General features: G+C 30.1%; 1 protein-coding gene across 1 annotated transcript in view; it reads left to right on the forward strand.

Annotated features, from left to right (window-relative positions):
• The first annotated feature begins 5,585 nt into the window (after positions 1-5,585).
• LOC143913737 (very long chain fatty acid elongase AAEL008004-like) overlaps positions 5,586-15,198 on the forward strand; it is a 77,596-nt gene continuing 67,983 nt past the window's right edge. Inside the window, exon 1 of the mRNA XM_077434846.1 lies at positions 5,586-5,800. The gene's annotated coding sequence lies outside the window, so the exon portion shown is untranslated. The remainder of the gene's footprint in view (positions 5,801-15,198) is intronic.

The raw sequence follows: 15,198 nt of genomic DNA on the forward strand, positions 1-15,198 counted from the left end.
ATCAATAGTCTCTCTGTGTATTTTTACAATTACGCTTTTTTAAACGTTTATTGTCAAATTTATATACATAAATACATTAATTTTACGGTATTTTAATGCTTATTATCAAATATTTAAATCCAATCTACACAATAAATTAAAAATATAAACATGATCAAAAACTACTATTATAAATTATGAAAATAATAACCGTTCATAAAAAGGTGTTTTACATACAAATTTTCGTTATGAGTAAATTTGCAATAACAAGTGAGTGGATATTTGCAATTTGTAAGCAATAAATTCACACGTTTAAAGTCACTTTACATACATATGATTTTATTAATGCAAAATTTTGGTAAATAAATTTAATTTTAGTATTCAATTTAATATTTAATAAATATAATATAAATTGCCTTCATCACATGTCTTTAATCATGTTTTTTTTTTATTTGAATTGCACATAAATTCACACCGATATATTTTATAAACTGAATTGAAAATATAATATAGTAATATATGTATATGCACATGTCATTGAATTTTCAACAGTTACAGACATCAGTGTGTTAATCGTTGTTGATAACGTATTTGTATATTTACTGACATTGACATGGCATTTAATTCAGTTCAATTTAACCCTTGAAATTCCAAAACATGCAAAAAAAAAGCTCAATACCGTCCTCGTTTCGGACACTAAAAGGACAATGTTATCACTAATGAAAACCGAACACGATGATCAATCATAAACCGGCTAAAAACCGGTGTATTTTTGACATTTCCGAATGCAACAGGTCGATCGCTTTTATCGACCTTCAAAAAATCGCAAGAATATTCGCAATATAACATTTCGACATTTTACACCCACATACAGATTTCCTGTTTCGCCGACAAAAAAAAATACAACTTTGTATTATAATATGCAATATATTATTTGGCGAAATTTAACCTTCCAAATCTGAGCGAGGCTGCTTTAAGGTGCAAAGAACCCGAAACAAATCTACAGAAAATATTGTTTCCTTCGGCTCGTCGTAAAGTTCGAATTAGAAAATGTGAATGTTAAATGAAGCACTGATAAATATTCATTCTCCTTCGGCATTTTTAATATGTCGCCGAATCGGGTCACGATTGTGCGTATAAATCGAAATTTCGTAAGGTGTACCATATCAGTATACTATTCTGTCCATTGACGTATGTACATATGTACATACATACTACAGTCTGGCTTACAAGGTATACTATCATCAACCAAATCAGCTCTAGTGTTGATAAAGTGCTGTTTTTATTTGTAACACGTTCATATTCCACTGACGTGGGAAATCTTATTGACCAAAATCAAAAATTTGAGCGACACACATATCTACTTTTGTGTATAAGAAACTTTCTATGCATTTAATTTCGCCAGAAAATGGACACTTTCTAAGAAGTCGCAAACAAGCATAAATATATTTTTTTTAATTTAATACTAAATTAAATATAGTGTTCTCACTCCCCAATTCCACATCTAGGACATTATTCTTTCGATGATCAACCAATACTTAAAATCCTTGAAGAAATACACCTGGCAGTCGTAAAGATAATAGAGAATAAAAGTATCATATATGTACCTGCTATCCCGTTATTTCCCCGAAGTATATGTAGTTCGGGTGTGTATCCACAAGTATGTATACAACGAGACAACCTAAATGCATTTTAAAAAGTACGATGTCTTATTTCGTATTTTTTAATGAATATAATTGTTTTGGCTCTCATTTTTTTCGGCCGCCTTTATATTTCGGCTGCCTGTGTGCGTTGCACACATTTGTACATATGGTAGGCGCGGCCCATAGATTAATCTACATATTGTAGTGTTTTAAACATTTAAATTGTTTAATTTGTGATCCAATCCAAATCGAAAATAGTATAGTATATGTATGTATACAAATTAATTAAAATTAACAACACTAAGTAACAAAACATCACTAAGTTTGACTCACTGAAATTGAATATAACAAAGATTTTTATTGGTTTATGATATTAGTTATGGCTTTTGCAGTCTTGACTCAAAATCTGGTATTTGTGTGCCAAAAGTGAATATTGAAATCAATAGTCAGATGTTTTCCCTATTGAGTGTGGTTTTTTATCGCTTTAAAATATGTATTATTAATTATCTAGAAAATTTTAAACTTTTTTTTCCGTAATATTATTTAATTCGCTAATTTTTCACTTTGTCAAGGTAATTAACATTGTTTTTTTTTTTGTCTAAACGTACTAATTCAAGGTGTAAATGATTTTAATAAAATATATATTTTTGATTTTTGAAATTCGCTAGAATATTTCATATTGTAATTTAAAATCATTTACCCCTTCGAGAATATACGTTTAGATAAAAGTATTGATATTGAAAACCAACCCTTATAAACTTCGTAAAATGAAAAATTATCGAAATTAGCTCATAGTATTAAAATAAAAAATCTATTATAGATAATTAATTATACGTAATTTCTAGTTGCTGAAACCTTTTTAAAAATAACCTTGATGAATGAAAATAACGTTAACATTTTTAAAAATAACCTTAAAATAATTTTTTCTTTTGTATTTTCCTTGTTTGTTTTATTTTCATCTATTTTGAGTGGTTAATATTATTTTTCGGTTTTCTTTCGATTTTATTTTTTGTCTTTTTTTCATTATCTTATTTCATATTTTTATTTATGTACTACTGTATGATTATAAATCTCCTTAAACCCCCAAAGTATAAATAAATAAAATACGTATTTTAAAGAAATAAAAAAATCACAATCGATAGAAAAAAACATCCAAATATTGATTCCAATACTTATTAAAGACAGCAAAAGCCAAAAATCTGTAAAAATTGCGCATTTTTTTTAAACGCTCATATCTCATAAACGAGAGCGAGCCTACATAAATCTTTATCATATTCGAATTTAATTGGTTAAACTTAGATTAGCCGTCGCTCCGGTATTTTTTTTATTTCTCAGTGTAATTATCATATTTTATACACCATTTCTTTCCAAATAGTGTTTAAGTTTCGTGTGAAAGCACTAATTAAATGCGAGAAATACATATCACGCGAACAAAACCTACTTACAACCAATTTAGATCGTTTTCCGCACCGTTCTTCTTATTTCAGCAACACTAGAGTTATCGCTTTATTTGCCACACCATTTTATTCGAATTCCAAAATCCAGATCGCGCAAATGTAACGACTCATTAATGAGAGTCATGACTCAATACATACTGGTACTTATATGGGTGGAAAAATTCGCAAATGTGCAATAAAATATGCATAGTAATAAATAGCACACGGAGGTTAGAACTTTGAACTATTGAAATTGTGCTGCAGGGCTGAGGAGTCAGAGTCGTTTTTAAAAAAAGCGACTCCGACTGTGTTTTTACGTTTGTACGCAGTAACAATGAATGCAGTTTTTTGATCATGCGAAATTTTGACTAATTTTTTTCCTTGATGATGTGAGTATTTTAATATTGAATTACTAACTAATAATTTACAAAGATGATTAAACGTAATTAAGCGGATTATTTTGATTTTTCACGGTCCAATTTAGCGAAATTTTGACTCTTGTCCCAATGTGAACTTGGCAACGCTGTGAAATCGTGGCTTTTTAAAGTCGACTGACTCCATCTAAAAATCCGATTTCGCGTTTAAGTCGCATTTAATTTTTTTCTTAATAATGTACATACATACATATATCAATTTTAAATTTCTAACTAAGAGTGACTCACCAAGAGGAAGATTTAAGACGCAGTTTTTCTATTTTTGTATTTTTCTCGTGATTGGTCAAATTAAGGATAAGGAAGCCTGATATTTATCAAATCCACTACAACAAATGCGTACGCTTTATTAGTTTCATGTTAGTCATACAACATTTTAAATTAAAGTTATGGGAACGAGAACGAGAACGAGAACGAGAACGAGAACGGGAACGGGAACGGGAGTTGTATGCGTTATTGTGGCATTGCAACACATGCCGGGTTCATCTAGTTCAATATAAATTAAATATATTTAAAATCTATTTATAAAAAATTGGACCGCGTGCGGATCGAACACAGGATCGACACATTTATTTTTATTTAATAACTTTATATACCAATACCCATGCGATGATATTTCATCGGGTAAAACACCAGTGCCAGTTTTAGGGGGGGGCTGGGTCGGGCGGCACCCGAGGGCACCAAATAAGTTAGGGCGCCGCTCGATGCGCCAGAGGCGCTTTAAAATTTAAAATTAAAACGCCAAAAGCCATACGCAATTTTAGATTAGATCGCCAAAGGCGAAATTTTTTTCTAAGGGTGTGTAAAAACAATTGCCCGAGGGCGCCATTGGGTGTAAGGCCGGCACTGTTTATAACTAGTTGTTTTAACCAGCTTCACTCAGTATCATATATATAAAGACGGTAATCTGTGTGTGTGTGTGTGTGTGTGTGTGTGTGTGTGTGTGTGTGTCCTAACTCTCGCCGAACATAATGAATGAATCGATAAATTCATTTTTCGGCGAGACGACTTTGTCGCGACTCGAACCGATCACCCCAATAGCCTGAATGTAGGTCTAAATTGAGCTAATGGTCACGGACATTACGCCAAATCCAATTCTTCATTTAGCGAGGTTTTGAACCATTTTTTTATATATTTATTTTCAATTAAATTAAAATTATAATTTAAATTATTTATATTTTGACGATATTCGAGAAAAAAATTGATTTCATTCACCGCGGGCGCCGGGAATCGAACCTCGGACCCTCCGATCCAAACGCAATGTCCTCACGAGCCCGCGCCGCACGCCATATCCTCGCCCAGAATACGTGTTGTAAATACACATCATATGTATATGCACGTAATTTGTTATGTGTAATAATAATATTCAACGTTACGAGGTCAATGAACGTTTGTGTATAATCGGAAAATATTACATTTTGTTAACGTTAACTTTAAGAATTGAAAATTATTACAAATAAAGAATTGAAAACTATCTATGAGAGTCTACGAAAATAACGGTTCCGGTTCCGGATTTTTTTTTAGTTTTATACGGGTATATAATAATTTTATACCCATGCGATGATATTTCATCGGGCTATTCACTAGTTTGTAATATAAACAGCTTAAACGTGGTGAATCTAATAGTAAATATTCATTTGTTTTTTTATTCAATTTATTTTAATCGAATCGTCGTCATAGAAATTTTGACTCGCTTACGAAGTTCCCAACCAAAGATACATACATAATTACATATGTACATACAAAGTCTCTTTTGAAATTATATATTAGACACTCTAAATATATTAAAAAAATTAGCACAACGGAGATAAAAATAAATTATTGAAATCAGAGTCGCAGTCCAAGTTGTGTTTTTTTGATGAATACATAGCCCTGATTTATATGTATGTATGTACATATACATATGTATGTATATGAATAAATAATATAATTAACCCTTGTCTCGAATAAATCGCGGCGACCGTGACGTGACGCTCACGCATTCACGCACCTGTTCTTTAGTCAGTATGCGTTCATGCACGTATGCATGTATAGTGTGTCCGCGTATGCGTGGCTATCGAGTCAATCAGCGAATGTATACACTCGCATAGTAGAGCTCATTCGCGCTGGTGCCGACTCAGCGCGAGCACGTTTACCGCGAGTGATCTGCGCGTTGCGCGAATTCAACAAACACTCATCCAGAGTCATAAAACAACATCAAAAATCATAAAACAACATCAAAACCTATCGATCAAATAAACAAAAAGAATATAATTTAAAAAATTGGAATATTTCCACAGTGAACTTTGTACCGGAACAGTGAAACATTTGGGTAATTTACTACATATATTCTTTTGCTTTTGTTTACCTATGTTGTTTTTTTTTCTTTATACCTATATATAAATTGGTGAATATAAATTGCATTTGCATTAAAATCATTTTATACAAGTGCTACGAATTTGGTGATTTCATTTTATTTATCTTTTACCATTTACATAATATACAAACCATATGCGTGAGGGTAAGTTATGTAAACTAATTTAAATAAACTTTTTATATAATCTGCATCAATTAAATAAACAACGATGTTCGATAAGTGCATTTAAAGTATACGTAGTGTTATAATTATATTGTGTTACAAATAAATAAATAAAAAATAATATTCAAATGTATAGTAAATGAACCGTACATATGTAAATGATACAATTGTTAGTATATAAATGATATAATTGACCAAATTTTTTTTTGTGGTATGTCACGTTTGACATGATTTGACTAGTCAAATCTGTATAAACTATAAAACTAATTTAATAAACGATGTTGTGTAAATTGTAACAAATACGCTTTGAATCAGAACATATGTACTACGTTCATAGGTAATTTATTTGATTTGGTGTGATAAATGATGTTTATAGATGGTGGTTTCGATTTTATTTTTAGTGATTGTATTTTCTGTATAAAACGTCTGGTAATTGTACAATATATGGAAGCAAACACAATTAGGCATGTTAGATAAGATTGTAACTAGTTTGCACCGTTGTGTAAAATCCGGGTGTAAAAATTTTCGTCATCGTTTTATATTCTTTTGAAGTGAAAGAATGCGGTTCTGAATGAATTTAATTATTGCAAAAAAAAAATTATATATCTTCTTTTTTTGGTAGACGAAATCAGTTTTTGAACGTATACGAATAAAATGAATTTCATTTCACTCGTGTATTTTATTTTAATAAAAAATATATTAACTACCTATAAATATGCGACGTGCTTTTATGTATGTATTTATGTATTTTATTTTGGATAAAAACCAGTAATAGTAAATAAAAAAATTACCGCCGATGAAATCATCGCTCTTCAACTTAATTCATTACCAATATAATATATTTAATTATGCACTTATAATTACTTTGTTGAGCAAACAATATATACATACATACAAACATATATATGTATGTACATATATAAACCTGTTTATAAGTATTTTTATATTAACTTAAAATAAGAAGTTCGCTATTAATATTTTTTAAATAAATATTTGTGGACATTTTTGACTTTGAACAGGCAATATTTACACTAAACCTCATGCAAGAATGCAAGGTCAAATTCACCAAAAAGTGATAGATTAACTTAATAAAATCATCTTATATGACCTTAATTTTTTTTTGGCTCACCTGCTATAAAATATTCTCTGTAATATATTTTAACAGTGGGACCATTTTTATATTTCATTAATATTTTTAAATTTCAATTCATATCCTAAATTTAAACGAATCTAATCTAATATACATATATGTTATTTCGAAAGAGACTTTGTATGTACGTTTGTATGTATGTAAGTATCTTTGGTTGAGAACTTCGTAAACAAAACAAAGTTTTCTAAGAATATATTTTTATTTCGATTCTAAATTATATATACATGTATATATATATATATATATATATATATATATATATATATATATATATATACATACATACATACAAATTTTTCGATTTTAATGACCGATTTCCACTTAGAACCGCCAACGTGGCATGAAATTGTCGCGTCAATTTCGGAACACTATTGTGATTCATTTTTCTAATGCAACAGCTTTGTTTTTTTTTTACTTTATTTATTTTGCTTGCCAATTTTGCTATCATTATTTTTTGATACCGTTACAAAATACACGCTGAAATGTCATGCATGGCAATAAATCACAGATGAAAAGTCACAGTCGGAAACGCCTGTGACAATTCCGGAAAGTTGACGTAGCAACGGTCACGTTCTGGTAGAGAATCCTAAGCCGATTTGTGCTTTTTTTAAAATTTAAGAAACAAACTAGCTATAATACCTGTTTTTAAATTAATTTTATACTAGTGGTCTTACACAATTTTTTTTTCGCTCGGTATTTGTAATATAAACAGCTTAAACATGGCTAATCTAATTTATTTCAGAATCTTTAGAAAATAATATTCAACGATATCGATATCGTCGTCATAGAGACTTTGATTTGTTTTCGATGCTCTCAACCAAACCTTACATACAAATACTCTTTCGAAATTATATATTAGATATGTATGCGTTTAACTACGGTGAGGCATTGGAGAAACCTGTTATGTCATTGTTGCATTAATCCATTATAAATAAGTATGTAGCTTTTAAACGACGCTAAGCAGTCAGAAAATATATACTGATTAATAAATAAATATATGTTTGTTGTAACTATTTCACGAATTTATAGATAATTTCGGTCTCCGTGACGAGACAGAATGTTAAATTACAGAAAACTCAAATATCGGAAGGCAAAGATCGAAAATCGAAAGATCTTAAAAAAATGGTGCATGGTAAACGATACATACTCACGTACATACTCACTTAATTTCCGCGAGCAGGATACAACAGGAACAAGAGGAACAGGTTTCTCCTCCCGTAGTAATGTGCGCGCGCAGAATACGGGAAGAAAAGCCTGTTCCTCTTGTTCCTGTTGTACCCTGCTTGCGCAAATTAAGTGAGTATGTACCGTTTACCATGCACCCTTTTTTTTTTTGATCTTTCGACTTAAGATCTTTCGATTTTCGATCTTTGCCTTCCGATATTTGTGTTTTCTGTAATTTAGCATTCTGTCTCGTCGCGTAGACCCAGATAATTTACATACATAGGTATATATAAAATTGTGCTCATATTTTTTTATATTTTTGAATAAACAGTAGTACAATAAAAATATTTTTGAATAAACATTAGAACATGTTTCATTTTACATGTTAAATGATAGGAACCATAATGTTTAAAATTGAACTCTCAAATTCAGATGTATTATACATATATATGTACATGAAACTAACAAAATGTGCGCATTTATTAAATATCAGACATCTCAATCTCAATTTAACTTAAAGACAAAAATCGAAAAGCTGCGCCTCAAATCTGCATACATTGGTTATTGTTGAGTCTGTCTAAGCTAGTAGTTCAATATTCATATACATTATTAAGTAAATGAATAAACGCGATTAAATTACGAAACTGAAGTCGGAGTCGCTTGGAATTTTTGACGACTCGGATTCCGACTCCAGACAAAAAGCCACGACTCCGTGACTTTGACTTCACATCTCTAGGTTTTATTCTACGCAGTTATTATACTATAACATTTTCTTAAAATGCTTTCGTTTGTTTTTTATTTGAAAAAAAATATTCACTTTATTAATTATCTTCATTTGTTTTTTTTGTTAAGAAAAAAATTCCGTTCCTGAATATTCAGAGCATGATGAAGGTTTGATTATATAATATTTGACGATTTAAATGTCACTGTTTAAAATACAAATTCTGATTTAATTTTGAAAAGGCCATTCACACATCGTACAATGCTAATAGAATTATTATATATGTACATATGTATCTTATTCAATACAATATAATACGTAATATCAATGTTGACTGTGAGTATTTTTAGTGTAACTTGTTATCGAATGTTAATTGAATACTTTTAAGCGTTTTCATTAAAAATATACGTAATTTTAAAGAATACATTACGTATATGTAAAATTTATCCACGAAACACCATTACAATAATGACTTTTCTTATAAACTTCACATACAAAAAACTTCAGTTCGTTGTCCGACTTAATAGCACATGCGTCTGAGGACAATGGAAATCATTAAAACAATGTAAATGTTATACGAAGTTCCTACGGTGGAAAAATAATTATATTTAAATAATTTATAAGCACATTAAATACTTAAAAACCAACTTCTAAATTTATATTATGATGTTTATCGGTAGCTTCCAATTTATCTCATTGTATGTGTTGTCGCGTATTGAAAAAATGGAAATTTGGAAAACTTGCGTCGTATTGCCTGTTTTAATTTTATTAAAATTCACATTTTTTTTATCAGCATCTTTTGTGTTTTAAATACAGATAGATAACCAAGTAAGCTCTCAATAATGTTTATATTCAAAATAACGACGAGAAAATTAAAGAATTACGATATTTTGGAATGACCATTTCTGCCGTTGTGAGCGTGGCGCGTCTTGTATGGGAGTTTCTGGCAAAACGTAGACTAAGTTATTATAATCGAGTCGAAAGTTATTATAATCGAACCAATTAAACTGCAATAGGTGACTATTGAGCTTTTTTATAGTGAACAAATTGAAATTATTCTAAAAAATATATACATACATACATATGTACGTATGAAAAAAAGCCACTTTAGTCGAAATTTTTTTCGAGATAAATCGATTGGCTGGTGGCAGAAGACATTTTTGAAAATCATTTTTTTTTTTATTTAACATTCCCTTGAACGCATGTTTCCAATTTGGTATAACGATTGTTTATGTGCTACTTTAGTATGCGGTCTACGTTAGCATGCGATCTACATTTGAATCGCAGTCGACATTTTTTTTTTTTATTTGTATCGTAGCAACGAAATGTTTATTACAATTTTTGTTTTTTCCTGCTGCCTCATAATGTTGTCGAAGGATTTCTATCAAAATATCGTCAGCAGGATACATATCTCTTAACCAAATCTTAAATGAATAGGGTCAACCTTAACTTAACCTAACCTATCCTGACCCTTAAATAAATGGGTGTTGGCTGCTAAGATATATTTTTATTTGTGAAAATATTGAGGAAATAAAACTTTAAAAAAAAATACCTTAGCAACCAACACCTATTTATTTAAGGGTCAGGATAGGTTAGGTTAAGTTAAGGTTGGCCCTATTCATTTAAGATTAGGTTGTTAGGGTCGGTATTATTCAGTCTCAGTGTCACATGCGAGGACTGAGACAGTGAGACCGCATATTAAAGTAAAAACGTGAAGGTAGACCACATACTAAAGTAGGTATGTGAAGGTGAAGACCGCATACTAAAGTAGCACTGATGTTTATATGTGCATATAAAAAATTGTCATTTTTCGCTCCAGCCTCATGTACATACATACATATGTATATATGGATGTATTTGAGTACATTCGGTAAAATATCTTCATGATTTCTCAAGAAAAAAATAAAAATAAATAGACACATTTTATCTAAAGAAAATTTTTATTAAATTAAATACCATTAGTTATTAAGAATGCAAAATTAAATAACTGTAATTCCTCGTTATACATATGTAATTTTTCTGTACGTTCATGTTATCGCCAATCAAATGTATTTTTTTCGTATTGCCTTTAAGTAGCGCGAATGTATTTAAGGCGGTTGAATTTTGAGCCCAGTACGAATAGGTTTAGTTTATACAAGCTTAGTAAAGTAAATAAAAATACGAAGGTGACCAATCAAGGTGTGAACTTTTCAAAAATGTTTTAGATAATTATTGTTTTCTGTATCATTAAAAGCATGAGACATACAGATTAGTTCGTTGATTTATTTAAAAGCGCTTTTTTTACAGATCGTATATTTAACTTGAGTTTTAAAATGTGTTGGATAAAGTTAGACTCCTATTTTTATACCAATAAACAGATTGAATCTTATAAATTTAGAATTTTCCAACCAAAAGCTTGAAAAATAGGTAGAAATTTGAAAAAAAAAATGCATTTATAAAAGAGCTGATACGCACATATGTAATAATATACAATCACTTGGTACGCGAGCATGTACGATTGAACGATGTTTGTAGATTTATTTTAAATCAAATACCCAAATATGGATTTCCATTTTTATACCAATAGCTAGATTGAATATCGTAAATTTTGAATTTTAATCCAAAAGCTTGACAAATAGGAAGAAATTTGAAAAAACTACATTTTAAATTTAAATTTGCAAAAAAATGCACGGCTTATTTTTCCATGCGAATACATTCGTTTTGTTTAATGAAAAAATTTTAATAAAATAAAAAATTTGAATGAAAATATTAAATTAAATGAAAAAAATTATTTTGTCCCATGGTATGTAATTGGAAAGTACCACAAAGGTTTGTATTGTCGATTCTCTTCGAACCATGCATTTATTGTTCGCTATGTGAATTAAAAATGCAAAGGAAAAAAAAACTCAAAAGTCAAAATTGAGGAAAATAAACTCACAAAATCAATACTAGTCATATTGACGATGACACTCAATATGTAAACACATTTTTAAATGCGCTAATACGCTGTTTGTACTGAAAATATGGTGAATACTTGTACATACATATATTATATTATTTCGTCATTATTGTGCTATAAACACTTTTCAAATATTAAGCCACGCTCATCATACCTGTATTAAAATGACTGAAAAAATAATATATGTAATGTATGTCCATGTAGTAAGATTTCTATGTAGATATGACTATCATTTTTGTAAGCGATTGGTTTTTACATTTTAACTTTGACTTTTAGAAAAATACGCAAAAATAACATTTTAATATAAAATATGCGGTTATGTTTATTAAGCATACATATGTGCATCATAAAATAAAATCAATTTAAAATTAGAACAACATAACGTACTACTTATTTACTATGGCACTGAATACGGAAAAATGTGATTAATTTTAATATGTTTTTTTTTTAAACACAAAAATTTAATATTCACACTGAGTATTTTTATACACGTGTTTATTTTATATACATATGTAAACCAAACCAAAAATATTTATTTTTAGTTAATTACTATACTATGTAGTTAATGATCAATGAATCGTAATAACGCATGTGTATATACAGCCGTGGACAAATGTATTAGGCCACTTGTGAAAAAATGGTTTTAACCGAAAACACTAGGGTAATTGAAACAGCCATTACCTGCATCGCATCTTTAGAAATTCGTCTATTATTTAGACCTCCTTTATTGGGGTTGCTTATTTAAAAAAAAAAATACCATTACGAAAATCACTGTTTTGAGAGAATCACGGGAATCAAGGGAAGGGAACAGGGCTCAGATTGTTTCAATACATTTTTAATCGGGGTAGAAAAACATTTCAAGCGATTGAATTTATCGCGATGTCCGACATTAAAAAGGATACAGTGAGATTAGTTTTATAAAAAATGGATACAAATCAGGAATAAAAAGTAAGAGAAAACTGTATCAAGATCTTATTTAAACGACGAAAACAATAAAAACGACGCGACGAAACCACTTTTATCGGAACACTGATTTGTGTAAAATGGAAACATAGTTTTTTTTTTTAAATAATAAGTAACCCAAGGAAGAGAAAGTAGGGTTAAACAGTAGAGGAATTTTTAGTAAGATGCGTTGCAGATTGTGGCTGTTTCAAATACCCGAATATTTTTTGGTTAAAACCATGTTTTACAAGTGGCCTAATATATTTGTCCACGGCTGTATATATATATAATATTAAATTTTGAATTAATTTTAGTTCAATCATCATTACTAATATCAAAAATATGTTAATAATAGTGTGACGAAATGTCAAATTACTGAATATTCTATAACATTACGTATACATTTATTTAAATGTTGAAATTCGGCTAATGATCACAATTAACTATTGCCAACGGTCCCACAGTCAAAAGTAATATAGATATTAAAAATAGTATATAATTATTTGATAGAAATGTAATATTGCAAAATCGGAGAGTGCACATAATTTTGCATCTCGACACGAATGAACTGTAACGTTGATAATCGCGCGCATAAGTAGGGCAGCACACGTTTACAATATTATTCGTGGGAAACGATATGCAAATAGTTACAGGAAAAAATCGGTATTGCATAATATTGTAAATGCGCAAGTAACGCAATGACTTTGTGGAATTATTATTGTAATAACACAGACACGATGAGCTTAGTGAGATTTTTTTTCCTTACTCAATTAATAAAATGATAACTCAAAATGTGAATGGACCAACGATCTGTCTGTGACACGACTGAACTCTCAAAAAACCGGATCGAGCCAGATCGATGTCCAAAAAACGATCCGCCGCTGACCTAGCAATCCAATCAGATCAGCTGTTCAATATTTTTAGCACAAACAAAACATTCTAAATGTAAATTCGACAGTAGTTTTTGACGTTAAAATCGTGGTTATTTTGTAAAGTTATTAATTTGGCAACGTTCTATCGACCCGCCTATTTACTGCGTCTTCCGTTTTCTGTGCCCAAAAATGGTACTAACTTACATGCATATGCAAGTAAATGTATTCAAAATTGCCCAGTTTCACGCCACGAACTTAAATAGACCAATCGATTTTGGCGACTAAAATCTCCGGTAACACAAGTTCGTTTATGAAGGTCATAAATCGTATTTTACGTGTGTACTTGTTTATTGGTATGTGGTTAATCGTTTGTTGTGATCCGAAGTTGCTCTTGTAATATTGTATGTATGTATGTATGTACATATATGGAACTCGTGTGCAAATTGTATGAATATGTTTTTATGCATCTTTAAGTGTAAATCATAATTTGCAATTTTTCTCAGAAATCGTGTATGTGCACGATAAACTGCTAATGAAGTTGACGGTATTTACATTTAAAATTTCCAATACTTAATCTGTGAAACGTGTTATATTGAGAGTAAAGTCTTAATTTTTCCACTCATCAAATCATGAACTTTATGATTGACGTCTACTATAATTCTTCTTAATTGACGCTCTCAACTTTACCATAATTGCAGTATAGCAACTACACGCATAATTAAAACACTCGATAGATACAAACTACAAAGACGTTCAAGTTATAAGAAGTATGTTATAAAGAATTCAACGTCAAAATGTGCCTTCATTACAAAGTTTTTTTATTAGGTTTACTTCGCCAATCGGTCTGACAATATTGTTAAATTCTTCCGATCGCTTTTCAACTTTGCCATTTTGCAAAGTTTGGCCGCCGAAAGAAATTTCAATTATTTCCGTTAATTTTTACTTGATCTATGTACATAGTAATAATAGATGAAGGTTTGTGATCATGCGAAAATTCGAACTCGAGATTTTGACTGATCACTGATTACGTTTTCATGATCTTGAAAAAATGTATGTGTCTGTGTATTTTGGGGATTTTTGTCTTGTGTGAAAATGTTCCCTACATTTTCGCTCCATTTGTATCGAAAATTCTCGCATTGCCGGTATGTGTGAACGTATATGAATGTATGTTTATCGAATTTTGTTTTTATCCTTCTTATATTCCTCAAATACATAGATAATGTCGTGGGTTGGTCACATCCGTTTTTTTTATATCAATATACTTCTACGATACAACACAAGCGAGATTGACACCTTTTTATGTGTTATAAATATTAAAAATATTCATTAGCTAGCAGCATATGTCGGTGGTTGCGTTAATGCTAACCACCGAGAGGTTGGCGGGTTCGATCCCATGGGTTGACC

The sequence above is a fragment of the Arctopsyche grandis genome, chromosome 1 (assembly GCF_051622035.1).
Source record: "Arctopsyche grandis isolate Sample6627 chromosome 1, ASM5162203v2, whole genome shotgun sequence".
Classification (NCBI taxonomy): Eukaryota; Metazoa; Arthropoda; class Insecta; order Trichoptera; family Hydropsychidae; genus Arctopsyche; species Arctopsyche grandis.